General features: G+C 38.8%; 1 long non-coding RNA gene across 2 annotated transcripts; it reads left to right on the forward strand.

Annotated features, from left to right (window-relative positions):
• Positions 1-2,337: 2,337 nt before the first annotated feature.
• LOC146691729 (uncharacterized) lies at positions 2,338-4,366 on the forward strand. 2 transcript variants are annotated; one of them, XR_014915387.1, is made up of 3 exons: positions 2,338-2,440; positions 2,593-3,210; positions 4,166-4,366. It is a non-coding gene; the product is annotated as an uncharacterized LOC146691729 (long non-coding RNA). The 2 variants fall into 2 exon arrangements; XR_014915388.1 differs by having other exon boundaries at positions 2,732-3,210.
• The last annotated feature ends 1,637 nt before the right edge of the window (positions 4,367-6,003 follow it).

The following is a 6,003-nucleotide window of genomic DNA, read 5'->3' on the forward strand; positions in this document are numbered from 1 at the left end:
AACTTATGGACACCTGGACCTCTTCAGGGCCTACTTTAACCCCCGAGTATAAACGCTATAAATGATACCGTTTAACCTAACGTAACAAGCCTGTTAAAGAAGCAGAAGGTACAGATATCTGTTTAAAAATGTAGGAAATAAAAGTAAAAAGTTTTCAGAAAAATAAATACTCAGTTAAAGTGCTGATACATCAAAATTCTACATAAGTACACCTCTGTAAGGGGGCTCAGAAATGTTTCCTGGTTGGTTTGTACCAACAGATTGCCATGTTGGCCTGAAATCTTACATGAACACATTTCAGAACCACATGATGTCTGCCTTTTTGGATGAAGCAGAATTAGACAATCCTGATTTGTCTTTTGAAAATGCTACTTTCCTAACAGGTTATCACACAAGCACATTTCTCTAAATCCCTTTAATCTCTGTGAAATACTCAGAATTCAATCCCCGTATACTATACGTGGCATTTGCAATTCATTTTTTTTTGTCTCATTCATTTGTTCTTCCTGCTGTATTGAGCTGACTGTGATGACGCTGCCTCTGCTGAAATAGCCATTGTCATGCACTGCCATCTGCTGGCTAAATTTCTGAGCTACAGGTGCCAACATCGTCTTTGTGGTTGATCAGACGATGCTTCATTATCACCTGGACAATGTTTTATCAGACAGAATGATGTCACAGCTATACAGAGAACTTCATTGAATTCAGCTTGTGCACTGGGAGCCAAACAAAAGGTAAGGACTGGAAGGATGACTTAAAAAAGTAACAAGAAAGTAGAGAGAAGGCTGAAGGAGGTCAAAACAATTAATTTATGACTGTAAAAACCTTTGTTATACAATACTGTGTAAACGTTTTAAGTAATCACTCATTCCTTTATATTTTGCTAGGGAAATATGGGAAATACATGCAGGAGTTTACTGAAACTTGCAAACATAAATGGCTCTGCTGGAGAGGCCATTGCATGAGTGATAGTGTTTCATTCTGTATTTGTCTATCCAGGTATGCTTTACTGTAGTGATGGGTTTGGGATCATTATCATGCTGAAAATGCATCCTGTTTCTTTGGGACTTACTTTGTGTCTGTAAAATACTACTTTACGCCTGTCAAAGTGCATTATCATTTTTTCTTTGTGTATTCAGCTGAAGAAATTGGAACAAAACGTGTTTTTGCAACAGGCTGCAAGTAACAAACTTCCTAAAGATATAATTTAAAACAAACACAATACTGGTTCATCCCTTGAATTAAGTGATTTTTTTATTGCTCGACTGATTCAAAGGTCAGTGTTAACTGGCTTAAAAAACAAAGAAACAACAACAAAAAACATTCCTCTGAAAATAATTGGGCACAAGTACTGCATGATATAAAGCAGCCAGTGTTCAAAGAAGCCCTTTGAAAGACCTTCAGAAAGTCTGAATGTCAGGGTCCCTGTGCCTTCCCGGTCGGCTCAGTATGGCTACATATGTTTTTATTTTCATTTTTGTTCCTGCTCTCTCCCTTTCTCTCTTTCCCTCCTCCCTCTGCCTGGGCGGAGCTCACCTGTGGGCTCCCGCCCTTGGCCCACGCACCTGTGGCTCATCACCTGAGAGTGTTCCAGCTCCTTTATAAGATGGCAGCTCTGTGTTTCTCGTCGCTGGACCGTTGCCGACCCTCATTCCCTGGACCAACCCCTGTGTTACCTGAGTGATCGAGTGTGCGAGGAGTGGAGTAAGCCATGGTGTTTTCTGTGGAGTGTGAAGAGGAGCGTGAGGAGTGGACGGAGTGTGTGTGGACTTTCAGCGTCTTTCCCCATTTGTGTGTGGACCCCCGGAGCCCGGCTTTCCCCTCACTTTTGTAAATAGATCACCTGGTGTTGCTGTAATAAAGACTCTTGTGTTTTCAAAACTTAGAGCCTGCGCGTGAGTCCGTTCAGTCCTGTTGTGACACTGAAGAACTATGGCTCAAGACCACTTTAAAAATTACAAGAAATTCTGGCCCCTTGGAAGCAAAATATAAATAAAATAAAGGGTGACTCGAGACTTTTGCACAGTATTATAGAAAAAAATGAAGATTACAACCCATCCATAACCTCTGGTGTTTTAGCTTTCAGGGTAATGGTTAAATAATGTACAGGAAATGTGCTGATTGCTTATTTTTGTTTGAGATGTGTTTTAACTAAAAACATTTTTTCCTCTATTAAAATGAAACGTTTGGTTTCAATTGGCAGTCCTTAAGAAAGCTTACAAAAGCTCTGATGAAGGCCATCAGAGTTGGCCTTCCTGAGATGGAATTTCATGGAACACTCATGGGATGGAATTCTAGTCATTCTTATGACAGCTATTGCACAGTTACAATGCAGGTTTAAATGTTGCAACTGAAACTTATTCTTCACTTCAGCAACAAGCAGATACGCACACAGCTGAACTAGGATCCTTTCATAGAGCAGTTTCTTTAAAAAAAAAAGGTGAGTTTAGGGGAACTGCTTTATAATTACACTTAACTTCGATGCTGTAACATTGATAGCTGATGGTAGATATTTAAAGTGAGATTTTTGAGCTTGGAAATGTACTGTTTAACTTGAATAACTTATTTCTTTGTGGTATCTTTAAATCTCAGATGATGGGACAAGGAGATAGGGCCCATTCTCAGCCTAATGAGGATAAGAACTTGATCTGTTATTGCACAAAAGAAAAGTAATATAGTGTTGAAGTTTATTTTGATCAGCTGTGACTTTGTTAACTGATCTTTCACGTAGAGCAACCACATGAAACGGCTGAAGATGGTGACGGGGTAGAGAGGTACAACTTCATTGAAAGTCCTGTGTATCTGTTTATAGCCATTATACCACGTTCAGCAGCAAGACCGCTGCAGCTTCACAACAACAACAATGATGATCACATCGATCTGGAATTTTTCTTCAACGTTCATTTTGAAATTGATGACAACAACGCTGATGCTGAAAATGACCACAATAACAGCGATATTGAACATGACCACAATTATGGTGATAATCAAAATGCTGACAGCAGCAACAATGAAGAAGAACGCAATGAAGGTCATCAAGATGAAAATGCCCTTGCTGCTGCTGAAGCTGACTATGAAGTCAACCCGGATGCAGGAGAAGCAGAGGAGGATCTGCTTCCTAGAGGATTTAGGAGACGGTTTAGAGAGGAAGACAGTGAAGATGTGACAAGTCAAACATTTCCGCTGGCCTTTTGTTGTGGGCAGTCTGAGGTACACCTGTGCACTACTCATGATGTCAGATCAGCATCCTGATGTGGCACACCTGTGAGGTGGGATGGATTATCTCAATATAGCAGATGTGCCCACTACCACACATTTGGACTGATTTGTGACCACTGTTTGGGAGGGATGGTTATATTGTGTATCTGGAATGAATTTTAGGTCTCTACGTCCATCCCATGGGGAATGGGAGCAGTAACAAAGGTGTTGCGTTTATATTTTTGTTGAGTGTAGAATGTCATATGACTGAATACAACTGCACCACTCAATATAAACCAACAAACCAACAGAACGTCCACCATTTTCCTTCCATAACCTTTCTTAGCCCTAGAACACTATCGCCGGGTGATTTTCACCTGAGAAGATATATTTACATGATTTTCAATATGTTGCATTTGTCTGAGTGTCATGAGTCCTTGGGTAGCTTCAGCATTGTCTTTGACGTATTCGAAGGTGTTGGTGTTTCCCTACCCCAAAGCCCGCTTTTTCCTACAAACATGTGTTCGGGTGATTTTCACCCAGCAATAGTGGTGGAGGGTAAAGTAGGTTTTGGGTGGATTTCACTCTGTGATGGTGTTAGTGTATAAAACTTCACGTCCTGATCTTTAGCGTGCACGACATCCCTATCCCTGGCACTCTTGCAGCTGAGGCAGGACCAGTGGCAGCAGAAAGCAGTAGTCCCTTAGTGAGGTGTGCTGACTGTCTTGGACAGGAAGTGTATCCACACCATTACTACCCTGCGTGTATTGACTGCATGTAAGGAATTAAGGAAGTAAAAGTGGTCCTGGAATTTGCACGTTATCCTAATTTATTGCAGTGGTTATGAATACATATCACAAAAGTGTTATTTCCAAGGGAATTCATATGATGAAAAAAATATTTTAGGCAAATGTTCATTTTTACCCACCAAAAAGTGCATTTTTTTTTTTGTTTCTCTCTCCTGCAGCTGTTTGCATGTCGAGGAAACTGTGCTTTCACCAGAGAAGTCTCAGATGTCCCAGGAATGGGTGGACCAAAGACCAACTTTCCAGTGTCATTAATTTTTTGATCAGGAATTTTTTGTTCTCGAATTCCTAATTTTTCAGTAATTTTGGAGCATTTGTTTTTGGAGCATGGCACAGCTGAAAATAAAAGAAGACCACTCTAATTTGTCATGTGTTGTCATATTTTGATATATTTTGACGCCAAGTGCTTTTTGTTAGGTATATTATATCGGGTAAAAATCACCTGGCATTAGTGATGGTGTTACTATTTATAGCAATAGTGTTCTAGGGTTAAAGGGCACAAATTGTACTAATTTGTTTTTAGTTTTATTTCAGGATCTTCTTGAATAGGTTTAACAATAACATGAGTAATAATACAACATTCATTATAAATACAGAGAGAATAGAATGCATGTGATAGACAGATATGATCTGTCTCCTGCTCACCCTGTTCATAAGAGTATTTAAGCCAGATGCCGGGTCCGTGGTTTTCCAGTTTCTATGTGAGTTGTATATGTTTTTGGGGGTTTTTTTTTCACATTTACAATGATATTTATAAAGGCTTTATAAATAAATCCTATCTTCAACATCTTCCTTGGATCCTCAAAGATCTCAGTGCTGCCCCCAGGTGTCCCTTGGTAACATTTAATGAAGCCCCTCTAGCAACAAGGAAAGAATGGCCCTACTCTACATTTGATTCAAATTCAGTGGGTGTCACAGCACGACACACACAGCAGCCAACAGCAAAACATTTGGTGTTCTTAGTTGATGGCTGAGGCATTTTAGAGGTAGAGTTAGCAGAAGCAGTTGGAATGTATGTACAATGTACAATGTAATTGTAACACTAATAAACTCTAAGAGGTGTGTGAAAAGTGGCAGTATTTATTTAATAATAATATTAACACATTTTATCTTAAGCAGCTTTCAGAACACTGAAGGTCACCTTACACAGAACATAAAAAAGAAGAATAAAGAAAAAACTATCAATTCAATAGGACCTGTTTATAATATATTAAATCAATCAAGAACAGAGGATTCATCTGACAAATGAAACCAGGACGTTTTAGGACGATGCATTAAAATCAAATGTTTTTGAACCAAGTTTCCAGTTTGTCTCCTTCGCATTTCATTACTCTGTTGTTTACAGCCTCTGAAAGTTGATACTTTGGGCAAAATCACATGTCATATTTCTAAATCAGTTGATAAGATGTGTGAAGATGTTCTTGTGCAAGTGAGCAGTCAAAACAATTTGTGCACATGCGTCCGTGTTTAACCCTCCAAAAGATTATTGATGTGTTTTATACATTATTGATGCACGCTCGTACGCACTCCCTCATTAGTCACTGAATATAGCATCAACTTCAAGTAGCAGAACTTAACTCAGTAACTTTTCTTAAGCATCTAAAACACGGTTGCACTTTCTTGTACTTTTTTCTGTAATATTGTTCTTTCTTCCCTTCACTTATCAGGTAGCATGAAAAAACACTTTTTAGTGATTTCAGTCAAAGTACTGTCGAAGTCAAAGTATGTGACCAGTCTTTAAAATAGTATTGGATGCATGCTATCCATTCAACTACAACACTACATGACTTAAATAGACAAACAAACAGATTATAATGCAATCTATCATTTAGCTATTTAAGACAAGGGTCAGTCTTCTGTTTATTTTGTGCTTTTGCTATAACACCTTCTGTATGCTACATTATACAAATAGTATTTGAATATGTTTACACAACAACATGTACCTTTTGGCCTTTAGACTATCAATAGGTGTGCTTCCTGATTATTGCTGAGAGATAGA

This window comes from Copadichromis virginalis, linkage group LG15 (genome assembly GCF_057382275.1).
Source record: "Copadichromis virginalis isolate Kocher_CV1m ecotype Utaka linkage group LG15, C_Virginalis_male_GT1.1, whole genome shotgun sequence".
NCBI classification, from domain to species: Eukaryota; Metazoa; Chordata; class Actinopteri; order Cichliformes; family Cichlidae; genus Copadichromis; species Copadichromis virginalis.